The 14,724-nt window shown below is 41.4% G+C and overlaps 1 protein-coding gene across 2 annotated transcripts in view; it reads left to right on the top strand.

Annotated features, from left to right (window-relative positions):
• The window catches only part of LOC118903280 (cytidine monophosphate-N-acetylneuraminic acid hydroxylase), a 268,648-nt gene extending 267,161 nt beyond the window's left edge, over positions 1–1,487 (top strand). For both annotated transcript variants that reach the window (XM_036868164.1, XM_036868163.1), the window contains one exon: positions 203–1,487. The gene's annotated coding sequence lies outside the window, so the exon portion shown is untranslated. The remainder of the gene's footprint in view (positions 1–202) is intronic.
• The last annotated feature ends 13,237 nt before the right edge of the window (positions 1,488–14,724 follow it).

Raw genomic sequence — 14,724 nt, 5'->3', positions numbered from 1 at the left:
AGTCATTTGGTGAATCTGTAAAAAGTTGGGAGGAGAGTCAATTCCAGTTTACATTCCAGCTTTAGATCCTCTTTTACCTTAAAGCATCATAGACTATATAACCGGAACTAAAGACTAAAAATAAAAATTCACCCCAATGCAATAAAGAAAGAAAAAGTATTAAAATGAGTTTCATACTGTTGCTCATTAGTAATATCTCTAGTTCACAGGGATACCAAGCAACATGAAAAATTCAAGTATTTGCTGATGCTACATCTTGAACATAGAAGCTTATACCAAAGAGACCATGCCTTATTGACATCAGCAGTGGATAATTACATGTCGCATTTGTGAAATGTTCACATATCTTATGTTTGTTGGATCACTACATAGCCAGATTATTAATATTTTACTTATTCCGTCAATAATTTTTTATAAAAGAACCAATGAACGCAATAGGAACAACTTCTCTGTGGAAAAGAAAGATAACAGGAGATGTAAATCCAAGCACAGAAGAAATAGAACGGGCAGAGAAAAGGTTTCCTAGAAGACAGTGAAGAAAAAGGAAAGGGGTGGGGGAGCAGAAGTTAAGCTAGAAGAAGAGAAGAAAGAAGAGAAATAGATAAATGAGAGGCAATAAGAAGAAAATAGGGAAGAGACAAAATTAAGATGGAACTTAAAAAGGAGAATGTAAAAACAGACATTTTGCTCCTTAATAGATTGATTCCCCAAATAGAGTCCATGAATCTAATTGAGTAAGAAGTGTTCATGAGCTGTTTTCAATTTTTCAAAAAGCTTTGTTGAAATCATCTATTTACCAAAACAAGGCTGCAGAGGCTACCCTAAAATGTAATACTTTCGTTGGGACTGAAAGTATTTTAATTCGGTAACAAAATCTGTTATTTAATGTAAATTATAAATTCTAACATATGGCGGTATCTTTGACTAAAAATATGAACACTAGCTAGTGATAAAATGAGTTTTATAGACAATAATTTTCAAAATCGATAGAATAATCAACAATAAAGACCCATATCTTGAAAAAATTAGGAAATCCTCTTCTGAACATTTGAAAATGCTGTTGCAATGGTTAAAATAGGCAACTAATTTACTTCTGCTGATGTCTGTAGTTTTTGATGATATTCCCATGATTATCACATTATCCCTAGGAATATGTGATTGTTAACTACATTTCTATTTTACATATTGCTGTTTCCAGTAACACAAACCCCTCATTGATCTGAACATCAAAAGTGATTTTCTGATTATGTATACTACCTCTTTAATTCTGAAGATAACAAGAATCCAGTGATGGAATTTATCTCCTTAAATCTCTTGATTATCTACTTCTCATAAAGATGAACACCAGTGAAGTTTGATGGCTCTGGTTCACTTCACACATTATGCATATATTTTGTGATTTTGTGATTTACATTATGCATATATTTTATAAATTATTTAACTATCACCAAAAAATAAATGTATATCAACAGAATATGTGTTAAAATGTATATGATGAGCAAATAAAAGATTATTTTAAAATTCAAATTTGTTTTCTCGCCACCAAGCCTATCTTTATTCTCTTGCTGTCTTCCTAGTTATTGCCGTCTGATACCCTGACTCCAGCATTTCTTTGATATTACCAAGACCTTCAATCCATTGACCCTACTTGTCCTCACTTCTCTCCTTAATCATCTTCGATGGTTCTTTTCTACCTGTGTCCACATCACCCCCCCCGCCTTTCTTTTTCTACCCCACATCACCTGCCCTCTTTCCCTCTTCCATATTCCAGATCTCATTTCCATGACTTAAACCCCAAACTATGAAATCATTCTTTATACCTTGCTCTAACATCCACTGCATCAGCAGATCCGTCACCTTTACCTTCAAAATATACCCAGAGTGTAACCACTTTCCACCATCTCCACTGCTATCAAATCAGGAGAAAAAGGAAACCCACAGAGGTAATCTTGGCATTAGGAACTGGTTTTCCTTATGCCATGAATAGGCATCTGTCCATTCCAAAGAAGGCTGACAAGCTGAATGCCTTGAAACTGGCTCAGAGCCGCTCAAGGGGATGCTGGGAAAGCCATTCTTGGGGAGGTGACTTGCAGGCTGCACAATCCTAAAGCCACTTTAAAGGGTCCCAGAGTAACAGCTAGATGCTGGGCGCTGCTGCTCATATCATACTTCAGGAACCCAGCTCTGGAGAAACTAAGGAGAGCCAGAACAGAAACCTTTTCCTTCTCTAGTGCCCCTCTAGTGCCCTCTACAGACAAAGCTTCATACTAGCTAGCAAAAGAGAAATAATTCTTTTTTGCATAGCCGGCAATAAAGAGTGGATTTAAAGCTGAGAGCCAATAAATTGATAACTGACACACACTTGATAAGAATACATTTTGTAGTCTCTAGGGTAACCACTTAAGGAATTTTAAAAGAATGTGTAACCACAAAGGTCATAGAGGGAACATGAAATAGTTTAAAAATATTAATCTGTGAAAGAAGCCAATTAAAGAAAAAAAAACGTAAATGAGACAGTAGAAAGTAAAAATCAAGATGGTAGATTATATCAATAATTGCATTAAATGTAAATGGATTAAATGCTGTCATTAAAAGACAGTTTGACAGACTGGATTTGAAAAAACACTGCTTACAAGACACATACTTAAAAGATAAGTACACTGAAAGCTTGAAAGAAAAAAGAGGAAATATATACCATAAAAATACTAATAAAAAGATGGCATAGCTATCTTAAAGTCAAACAAGGAGGAACACTTCATAATGTAAAAAGTCTTAGTTAACCAGGAAGCTATAAAAATCTAAGTTTATATGCACATAATAAGAGCTTCAAAATGTATAAAACAAAGAACGACATAACTAAAAGAAGAAATACACAAATTCAAATCAAAGATATTTGAAAACACCCTTTTCAGTAAATGATAAACCAAGAAAATTTTCAAGGCTATACTTGTACATCTTTTCTTCAGAATTTTAAGATCAGTTTATCATGCTCCAACTTGCTTTTGGAAAAATTTATTATCAGCAACTTTATTTCCACGTCTGTTAAGGATCTAAGAGATTCTAGTGAGGGAAATGCTGAGACCTGGCCTAACGGAGGTGGAGGTGCAGAAGGAGGGGAAAAATAGACACGGTGGAGACATCCTGTCTTGAAGACGTCACAGTTTAAATGCCTAAAGATTTTGAAGGACCATTAAGTAACTGGAATTATTTTCCTTGATGACCCAGCTGCCCAAGCTGGATACCCCACTTGGCCTCCTTGTTTACTGCCAGGTAATAAGTAGCTTGCCAAAGAAAGGAAAACAAAGTTTACTATTCCCAAACTGTGGTTTTTCTTCTCTCTCTCTCTGCTTTTTATTTTTTGTATCTAAATCCCATTTTTGGTGTGTTAAGAGGACATGAAAACAATCTGTTGATTGATTTCCCTTGTATACAAGCAAATTATAGGCTGATGATTATACTTTGAGTTATTTGACAGATCATTATAGGTTTAAGAAACTGCTGTGGTTTCAACTGGAGCTGGTAACTGTTTCAGTTAAAAAGTATTTCAGTTATGTAAATAGCCATCGAAAATGTCTTCCTTATGTAATATAAATTCCCACAAGAAGTGTACAGGATCTAAAGAAAACAATAACATTTTGTCAAGGGACATAAAAGAAAACTAGAACAAATAGGGAGGGATATTATGCTCTGGATGGAAATATTTTATGTTGTACCAATCTCTAAATTCAGTGAAATCTCAATAAAAATCTAAAATTCATAAAGAACTCCAACAAATAAATTTTTAAAATGTAAACAATGAAATAGAAACTTTTGCAAGAGATATGAATAGGAAATTCTCTAAGGAAATACAAGTGGCCAATGAATAAATGAAGCTTAAATTCATTAATAAGCTGTACCAGGATAAGTATACAGGAGAGCTCATTTGCAAAATTATTTAACATTTTTAAAATGAGAAGAAATAAGTATCAATTGTGAAATAATTAAATGTATTAGAATAGATCACATTCAATAGTGGTTAAAAACAATATAAATAGTAAATATATACTATTGATCCAGAAAGACCTATAATGCAGATTTTAAAAAGAATCAAGTTGCAAGTAATACAATATTATGACTTTTATGTTAAAATAACACTACAGGGAATTCCCTGGCGGTCCAGTGTTTAGGACTTTGTGCTTCACTGCAGAGGGCCCAGGTTTGATCCCTGGTGGGGGAACTAAGATCTCGCAAGCCGTGTGGCCAAAAAAAAAAAGTTTCTAAAAAAAATAACACTACACATAGTAATGTGTGCATGTGTGTGTGTGTGTGTAACTCCAAGGAAGAAGATCTGGAGAGCTTACATCAATCTATTAACAAGATCCTTCATGTCTTAATCTATTTCTATATAATTTAAATGTAATAACAAGAAAGCATTCCTGTATTTATCATGTAATTAGGAAAATATAAATATTAGTATACATAGCATTGTAGACTCTAAATCCACCCTCTAACTCAGTTTTGATATTTTAAATATTCTTTTCCAGTTTTATTTGATATTTCTATTTTTACTATTTTATATCTTCTTGGGTATGCATTTTTTAATATTGCTGTGTTAAGATAATTTTCATGTCTGCAATATTCCATATTTTGAATGAACAATAACTCTTCTGTTGCTGAGCATTAACTAATCTTATAAAGACTATCATCCATATTACTTTTTTCACATTTTGGGATTCTTTTCTCGGGATAGAATTCTTGAAGTTGGATTACTGAATCGAAGAATATGAACAATTGGGCTTTTGGTAGCACCTTCTCAATCTTCCAGCTAATGTACAGACTGCTAAAACATATGGACAGTCTCCCATGCTATACTGGCATTTGTTCATTCCCCATGGAGCTCCATAATGTTAATTCTGCAGACCTGACACACTCTCTTGCTTGCAAATCTTACTCATATACTATTCCTCTTCTAAAAAGTCCTTCATTACCTGTAGGGTGATCATTTTTTCTGAAAAGCAGCAACAACAAAAAAATACACAATACATTATGTATTCTAAAGCATTAAGCTAATGTAAGAAAGACAATAACAAAACTCTGCCTACCTCTTACTCCCAATATATTATTATTTTGGCAGCTGAAAATCAGAGGTAATTTACTCAGTAAAATAAGCCATCCAGATTTTAAGAATATGTATTTTCCCTGACGACTCAATAAATCTATATTAATTTGAAGGCAGAAAAATGTGCCTTGAATGGTTTTAAGTTTCCTGGACTACTCCTTATCCTGAATTGGTCCCCTTCATAGGGAGCCTAGGGCCCTTTGGAAACTGCAATGAGCTGATGCTGTCGATAGGTGGCGGAAGAGGAGCGCATCCAAACCTCGCGGCCCGCGAGACCGACCCCTTCGGCGGGTTTCTGGATGTGGCTTGAGTGCTGGATGTCGTTCGCTCAGTGATGTCTTCAGAGTAACTCAAGCAGCAGCTCTCACTCTTTCAAGAACCCTCTTCCTCTGGTGTATCTGGGAAGAGAGGGGCTCAGTGGTCCCTCGGAAGCTCGCAGTCGTCTTCCCCGGCTCCTCCGCAGGGCACGGGACCCCTGTCGTCCGGTCTCCACGCCACCGCCTCGCAGACTGAAGGTACGGCCACTTCACCCCAGTGTTGAGATAATTAAGGGAACAGCGGAGCAGGAGGTTAAAACTTAAAAGTTGTGCGCTAAACATGGCTTTCCCCTATGTTGGTGGGAAAACACGTGAGGCATCAAATCCTTTCCAGGAGGGCCCCTGGAGTGGCACACGATCCCAGGCTTCACTGTAGGAGAGGAGACAGATTAAACACCCTGCTTCCTATATCAGCCAGGCATCCCTCACCCACCATTTAGGGGACCCTTTCCCACCCGTTGAAACGGACCCAGGACCACGCCTGTTCCCAGGTAGTGCATTTCCTCCAGTCCGAAATATTTACTCAGTAATTCCTCGAGGGCATCAGTGACGCAGTCAACACCAGCTTTACGGCTGCAAGACCTGCAGGCCCTGCCGCTTTGGCCTCAAGGACCCCCATGTCCAGGGCAGGGGTGGGCCTCTTACCCAGTCCACTTAGAGCTTCCTCTGAGTAAACATGCAGGTTACAGCTGAATCAAACCCACCATTCATGGAGGGACAAATGTTTATTTTTGGAAAAAGCAGTTTCAAATTTTCAGAAGGAAGGGATAGTTTCCTAACTTGCTAAACAGCAGAGTTCAGACTTTGCTTTACGGGTCAAAGCAGTGTTACTTCTTGTCCTTTGACATCATCGCGCACCCGCTCCCGTCCAAACCTTCTTTTCAAATTGTGCATCTTTGGGACAAGCGGGCATAAGAAAGAGCTTTGTGTCTGAGCCATTTCCCTCTTAATGGACCCTCCCCTTTGGTACACAAACGCTAGAGTCCCTTAACTTTGAAATGTCATTTTGTAAGGGTTAGATTCTTAGTGTCCTCCTCAGCCTCAGTCTATGGGAGGATGGGAAGTTGGGTAGTTTTATTCTTCTGTTTACATAATCAAAACACCAAGATGGGAAGATTGTACTGCTATGTGTTACCACAACTATCATACAATTGAAAGGCATAGGCCTGCTGAAAGGGCCTCATGTGTTACTAATAATCTGATAAAGGATGGTGGACCTGCCCAATAATAATCCAGCTAAAAGAACAAAGAAGGGATTTTTTTCCTTTTGGAGGCCTGGACCTATCCAAGCTGGACCTGGGAAGCCCTTGTTTCCATTAAAACGGCATTTATAGAGCTGATTATTTCAGTAGCTAAAATTGACTCAGGCGAATGGAACCTCTTCAGCAGTAAAAACTTTCATTTATCCCTTTTGCATGAAAAAATTCTAGGACCAGGGTTAATTTGCCTTCACAAAAATAGATCAAGCAAATTCTTATAAGGCCAGGCAATGAAACAATGTTCCCAGATCCTCAGGCTAATATTTCCCTAGAAAAAAAATTAAAATATCAGTGGCCTCACAGCCCAGGAACAAACATTCTGTTGCCCTCTGGGTAGACAAAAATTATTAAGTATGAAGTTCAATGAGACATTTGGGACCCAGTAACCAGAGCATTTATGACTATTGCAACAGTGGGTCCCAGCTGCCCTGCCCCCACCAGCTGAAGTGCCCAGGAAGTCAGGTGCAACTCTATGGAACTTACAGTAAATTCTGAAAATGGCACATGTCCAATAATAATGATCACTGTTATTACTGTATACTTTTTATGAAGTACTTATGAAGCCAGATAGCTTATTATTCAACAACATCACCCAGGAAACGTGGCACTTGTGTTCCTGCCCAAAAAGAGAACCATTTGGAACTTGAGTCCCATCTAGAATTTACTTTTCCCTTCAAGAGGACGAAATACCAAAATTCATTTTCATCTCCCATCAGTGACTAGGGGAGAAAAGAGGCAAATGGGAGAAAAAAGTGCTCTGAAGAGCAGTGCTGCAAAATTGGGCAAATAAAGGAAGAAATCCTTCCCAGGATAAAAATTCAGCCGAGACTGATAGTTTGCAAAGCTTATTAGAGAAAGCAAGAACTCCTTAGGAACATAATTGCAAAATACTCTGAACCTGCAGTGCTATGCCAAAACGAAGAATTTTCTTTGATGAGTAATTAGATAGTTTTAGCATTTACCTGAATTTAGCCCCCAGTAGAATAACTTCGGATGCAGAGGGTGGTAGGAACTGGAAAGCCAGAGAACAGTAAAAGCCCAGACAGTTCAATCTGATCATCACACTCAGCTAAGAGTTTTCATCAATTTATATTGGAAATGAATGAGCGATTCACATCAGAAATTTGCAGTATCATCTGCAGTTTGTTGTATGTAATGTCGCTTTAGAGAAACCTGTACCCGGCTGTCATTCCAGAGTGTGGCTTCCATCATTCTCAGCTCCTGTGCTGGTTTTTAGAGGCTTGTGATTTGAAGAACCCTTGAGTGCTGGGTGGTAGACATGTGACTCCTGTCAGAGGATCTGCCTCACCATTGAGACCAGCTTCTGGGTCTCAGCTGGGATAGCTCAGATGAGGGGAAAGCAGCTCCTGTTTCCTTCTGGAGTGCCACCTGCCCCGTTTACCCAGCATGCTTCTCCTCCAGGCTGTGCTGGCTTCCACTGAGCTTTTTCTTTCTTTACATCTTTCAAAACCCCAAGCATCCTCATCGCTTACCTCCTGGGCACGTCCAGCCTGCACCTGTCTGCACCCACCTCTTTTCTTCTCTGAACCCTCATCACACCAAACAGCTGAGCAAGACGCTGGATGGCCAATCATTTTATGTGATTAGTCTTGTCTCCCCTTTGAGTACATAAGCTGTGGAGGTCAGGGTCTGTATATTTCTATGCTCACACTTCCTAACACAGAGATATTTTCAATGAATACTTATTATTAACAATAGTTAACATTTATGAAACTCTACTAGGTGTCAGGCACTCTGCTAAACATACACTATACATTGCTTTTTCTTTTATTAAGGGATGGCTAATTTACAATATTATATTAGGTTCAGGTGTACAACAGAGCAATTCAAATACATTGTTTCTTTCAAGATAGGAGGAAGGTTTTATTATCCCTATTTTACCAATGAGGAAACCAAGGCTCAAAGAGCTAGTTAACTAAGTTGCCCAAGGTCACACCATCCATTTGTTCTAGAAACTTGAATGGGCGTCTTCCTGCATATGAAGCCCTGGTCCTAACCCCTCAGATGCTACTTCTCTGGTAGGTGGGGCATTTCTCAGTGACTGTGTTTCTCCTGTGCCCTTTGCCTGGGCGTCACTCAGGGCTTGAGGGAGGTGGTTCTGATTAACTCATTTGGCCGCAGGACCTTTGCAAGGACTGCAGGGAAATATGTAGCATTCTCCCTGAGTACCTGTAAAACAGCTCCTTTGCAATGCTAATGGCTTTTCTGGAGACAGGTGGGCAGCTCTTGGGGGTGGAATGGCCCATGATGCCTGGTTATGCATTCCTAGCACACGAGCCTCCTTTCGGGAAGAACTGGGGCAGATGATTAAACAACTATTCTCTCTCTCCCTCCCCACCCCAATCTGCTGCCTTCTGTCCACCGAGGATACTTGCTTTTTAAAAAAATAACTCTCTGGGTTTAAGGATACATGTGAATATTTTCTTTTCCCAACTGCATCAAGAAGTAGCTGGATGTTTCAGATTCTTGGGGCTCTCAGAGATGGTTCACGTCAACAGTGCTGTCCTCTCAGGGTATGGCGGGTTAGAAAGATGATCCAGATTAGTGCCTTCCAAATTACAAATGTAAGATAACAGTAATCCTGAATATTAAATTATCATCATTAAGGACTAACATTTATCCAGGGCTTTCTCTTAGCTTTCAGTCAATATGCTAAGTTTTTAATAAGCTTTGTCTCATTTAGTCACCAAAAAGCTCCCACCAGATAGATATTTATTAACTGTGTGACCTGGAGTAAGTCCTTAACCTCCCTGAGCTTCAGTGCCTTGGTGTGCAAAATGGAGATAATAATAGTACCTGCCTCCTAGGTTTGTAATGATGACGGAATTAACTAATCCACGTAAAGGGCTTAGCCCCACCCCTGAAGACAAAGTAAGAGCTCAGTGTGTGCTCTCATCCCCATCTTACAGATCAGGTATCTGAGCCCTCCAGAATCTTGCCTAAGGTCTCATGTCTGAGATCTAAACCTCAAAGTAAAATCCATTAACCAGTCTGATATACTGCCTTCCTTAGTTAATTGCTGGTTTAATTTAAAACGGTAATTATTTAAACTGTGTCTTTTGCCCCCTAACTACACTGTGTCTGGTTGGGTAGGGAACAGGGCTACCTCCCTCAAAAGGTTTACATTTTAACAATAGACATGTTTTCAGCCCAAAGAGGTGGATTTGTGCAGTAGGATTTTAGTCTTCAGTGTCAAGCTGAGGTGGCCAGAATATTTTGAAGTGGGAAGAGGAAGTAGAGACAGCCCAATTCCACCACGCCAAGGACTGTCTTATCTGCCTGGCATTGAGACTGGCCCAAAGGCGAGCCAGTCCTGAAGCTTGTTTGACTTCAGGCCTAGGACACAGCCAGCCCTGTATCATCTCTCCATGTAAGAACCATTCTCATTGAAATCCACTCGAAGTGTTCATCCTCATAACCAGCAGTAGCAATCCGTGCAATAGGCATTAGGAGTATTACTATGTAAGAATCAGCTAAGGTGGCAGCTTGTCCTAGAAATGTCACCTCTTATGCTGCCTTCATTTACTGGCCTTCCCATGTTTAGCTTTCAGACAGGCAGCTTGACTTGGCAGGAAGAGTCTATTTTTCTGAAAGTTAAAATGGCTCTCCCAGCTGGCGGGAGGAAGGGGGCCAGCAAAGAAGATCAGGTCACGTAGCAGACCAACCTTCTTTTTTTTCTTTTTTTCTTTCTTTCTTTTTTTTTTTTTTCAAATCAGAGTGGCTCTCCTCCTTGTTTTCTTTGAAAGAAGATCATTTTCTGAAGGCAGAGAGATTGGGCTCTCCAGCAGCCTCTCTCGGTGGGTGGGACCTGCTGAAGAATGCAAGGGTGAGAAACAAAACCAAACCTCAGAGGATGGAAAGAATCCCTTTCCCATGGACATCAGTTACATTCATTAATGGCTCACAAATGAGTTCAGACTCATTTTTTGATCTGTGGGATTGTTTTAAATTGAGCTCCAGAAACAGGTCCCGAGAGCAGGATTCATGTGTAAGTGATTTATTAAGGAAATGTTCCCAGGGAAGCCAGGACGTTAGGGGAAGATGGACAGAGAAGGGAAAGAACCCAAGAAAAGCGCCATCTCAGGTCAAATACCTGCCTCAGCCCGATCCTCTAGGGGAGCTCTGGAGGGTGAATTATGCCTCAGGGTGTGTCCCCACTCAAGGGCAAGGTTGCTGGGCTTTCAGGCTCCCTCACCAGCAGTTGACACTCCCAGTTATGGGCCGCCCTGGAGGAAGGGAGAACTCCCAGGCCTTTCTGGCTCTTTATCACGAAAGATTACAAAATGCAGGCTTTCTGGGCTCACCCCTTTGGGGAGGATTAACCAGCCCATAAAGACACCCTTTTTTTCTTTGAGAACTACCATGGCCCCCTCCACTCCCATCCCTCCACCCCTGTGCCCACACACACATGCAATGCCACCCTCCACAGCTGAATTCCTCTGTCTCCATGACCACAGTCCAGCCAAGGAGATTCTTTCTCCCGAGATTTTGGTTTGGGGACTGAGAGAATCCTGTGCCGTCTGGCTGTTGGCCTGGCTGGGGGTCGTGTGGACTTAGAAGTGAGGTCCCCGTGTGGGCTGGCTGAGCTTGGACATGGGCCCAGTGAAGCAGAGAAAACCAATCCATGGAGAGAAAAAAGAGGATGTAACCAGATTAATAGCTAATAAATATCAAGTGCTGGCACTGTTTTCACATGGATGAGCTCATCTGATCCTCACCACAACCTTGTGAGGTCAGAGCTGTCATTGTTCTCATCCAAGGTCAGGGACACTCAAGTCTCAAGTGGTTTAGTAGCTTTTCTAAGGTCACACAGCTTGAAAGGGTGCAGTCAGGATTCACTCCCCTGGTTTAACTCCAGTGCCACACGCTGCCCACAAGGCCAGGAGGGCAGCTGAGTACTCAGAAGCCCAGATTAGATTTTGTGACCCTTGAGAGCAAGTGAAGACCAGGCAGGGTCTGACTGATTGCTGCCCAGGTCCCTGGTGGTGGTCCTCTCCTCAGAAACCTGCTTGAAACATTTGCTGTAACATGTTATTTTAAATACTCCCCCCTTGCTTAAAAAAACAAACTCGGATAATGTTTATAGTGGATTTCTCTTGCTTGCAACTAAAAGACTCATAGGGAGAACACCTGCTCTTGATGAAATGAGTAAGAAACTGAAATTTGTCTCCAGTTCTTTTCAACTCCAAAAGTTCCTTTTCTGGTCCTTGTGCCCCGGGTTGGGTGCACAGGAGTTTCACCCACGTTAGACTCCAGGGTGTCATAACAGGCAATGCCTGGGCAATGTGATGCTAGCAACTGCATGGCCTATAACATCCCCACTACAGCCTCACCTTTGGGCCCTCTGAGTTTGAGAGTAAAAATCTCCCTGGGAGAGAAAACCCCTCCTAAGAGAGATGAGCCTTTTCAGGTGGAGGTGATACAAGGGAGAATCAAGGAGGAACCCCAGACTCTAAGAACTGTCAGAGAAATCATGCTGTGTGTTGTATTTAGATTATGTCTGAGTGGCTTGATTAATGCTCTCACAGACATAAGAAGAGTCAGCCAAAGTGCTCACTGTCTAACAGGAGAAATGAGCAATGTATATAGTGGAAGAGAAAATAACGCAAGGCTGATAACTTCATTCAGAGTTTAAGTGAGCAGATTCAGTTTCCTTTAATAGTCATATTCTATGGTCAAGGGAACAAATACAATTTCCTCTTTCAAGCACATATTACAACCTTTATACAGGATTAAACAAAATTTTATTCTAAACTATTGGATAGTAAAGGAAATAGTACATGAGTATAAGAAATAGAATAGAGATTTAAATTTCAGTAAGATCTTCATTCCTTCTCTTTAGCCACTCTTTACAACACTCCTTAAATGTACTATATAAATACTGTAATATATAGATCTTTATAGTGAATACATAATACTCGCTAGAATGTAACATTTTTTCATCTTCTTTATCTTTGCTGAGCAGGAGATTTTCAACAGAACATTTACATTCTTCAAGAACTTATGTCAACAATTATTCAACCCTTGATATCAAATACAATTGTAGCTTATACTTCTAAGATTAAAGTTAAAGAAATCTGTCTAAAATTTCTGATCTCCAGTGTTAAACTCACAAAATCAACACCTTAGTAGAAGATACCTTTAAGATGACAGTATTGTTGTAAAACAAAAGAAGAAAGACATGGTTTTGTCAATAGTCTTAACCACAGATGGCAAAACTGCAATTATTCCCCCTTTGGTATCCTAACAGAGACCCCCAGTCCATCAGAGCAGCCTTGCTCACTGAGCCTGGATGAGGCCTCAGGGTTCTTTCCAAAGCAGCATCCAGGAAGCAAATATTAAGCTGTTGGTGATGGCATCTTATTTACCTTCTGTATCAGTCTGTGTTTCCTTGTAAACTACAGGGTCTTCTGGCTAATTTATGCTAAAGAAGAGTTATGATAGCTCTTAAAATCACTAAGAGGGCTGAAGGTACACAATCTAGCCTGAACTTCTCAAAAGAACTGGGAGCTATAGCCAGCAGGGCCCCAGAAGCACCATGCCTCTGGCATGATCAGGGAGCTTCTGAGTCTACAAGCTGCCCTGCCCCTGCTGGTTTTAGCAGAATAAAAGCCATCGATCGCACTGGCCAGAAGGCCTACTCTCCCTACACAAGGCCAACAGCTTGCTTTGCCCACTCGCTCCATCAAGACTCACATCAGTGCACGGGCCTGGCCGACTCTAGGTCACGTGAGGAGCCCTAGCTGCCGGCGAGTCTGCAGGATGCTTGTAGGTTTCCACCACTACAGAGCAGGAAGGCGCACTGCAGGAGGGAAAGGTATCGAGGGAGACAATCTGTAGGTCTGCTTCACAGTCTCACGATGAATCTATGGCATTAGATATAGGAAGGAAGCACGGGAGAATAAGGAAGAACTATAAAACAATTGGGATTTGCCCGAGTTCATTCAGCGCTGTCCAGGAGAGAAGGCGCCCCAATGACATGGATGTCCACTCCTTTGTAGAGGTAAACCTCTAAAGAGAGGAGAGAGAAGCTCTGGGCCATTATAACCTGACAGAGGGTGATCAACCATCCTGGTTTCCCCAGGACTGGGGGATTTCCCAGAACGTACAACTTTCAGCACTCAAACTGGGAAAGTCTCTGGCACCCCAGAATGAATTGCTTATCTTAACTCGATGACAGTTACCATTGGCATCAGCCAACTAACTCACTCACTTGGTTCAGATTTTACTCTCACTAAGCAAAATTCTGGTTAGCATTTGGCTTTCCCGACCTGTGGGAAATAATGCCGCCCAAAACATTTAGCCCAGTGTCTATTTTAAGTTTATTTCACTTTTGAATATGTCCCGACCAGGTATCTACATGTTTCATTTCCGTGGCAGTTTTTCTTCCTCTGTACATGAACATACTTCCTTTCTGATTTGCATGTATCTTTCTGTTGAGATTTTGCTTAGTGTGAGGTAGTTCCCGCCGACAGGGCTTCCCTCCGTGCCGTCTTCTCAGGCTCCCGACCTCAGCGCCACACATGGGACCCAGAGGGGTCCATGGGGGCTGCTCCCCACTCTCCGAGGCTCTAAGTGAGCAGCTGCCGGTGTCTCGAGGTATCACCTCCCCCGACTCCTGTGCGTGGCAACGCCCTGTGGTCTAAGTAGCTTCTTCGACACTTCCTTGTCAGGCCGGCCCTGGTGAAGGGAGGAAGCCTGAGAACTGAGGGCTCCTGAGGGCTAGGAGGCAGATCAGCCAATTGGTGAGGGAGGCCCACGGAGGCCAGAACAAGTTCACCTTCTTTACCACGACCAGAAGGCTTGTTCCACCCCCGCTGTGGTGCCTCCCCACAGCCCTGCCTTTGCAGGCCACACTCTCTGCTCCCACCGTCCCTCCTCCTTTCACTCGGTTCACAGTGCCCCCTCATTTCCTCCCATGACCTTTGCTCATGTGAGTCTTTGGCTGCAATGCCTTTTTTTCTCATTCCTCTCCACCCCTTGATATACAGCCCATCTTCAAGGCATAGCTCTAATGCCTTGGATTTGC

The sequence above is a fragment of the Balaenoptera musculus genome, chromosome 11 (genome assembly GCF_009873245.2).
Source record: "Balaenoptera musculus isolate JJ_BM4_2016_0621 chromosome 11, mBalMus1.pri.v3, whole genome shotgun sequence".
NCBI lineage: Eukaryota > Metazoa > Chordata > Mammalia > Artiodactyla > Balaenopteridae > Balaenoptera > Balaenoptera musculus.
The sequence above is the reverse complement of the archived record's forward strand: the minus strand, read 5'-3'. Positions and strand labels throughout refer to the sequence as shown.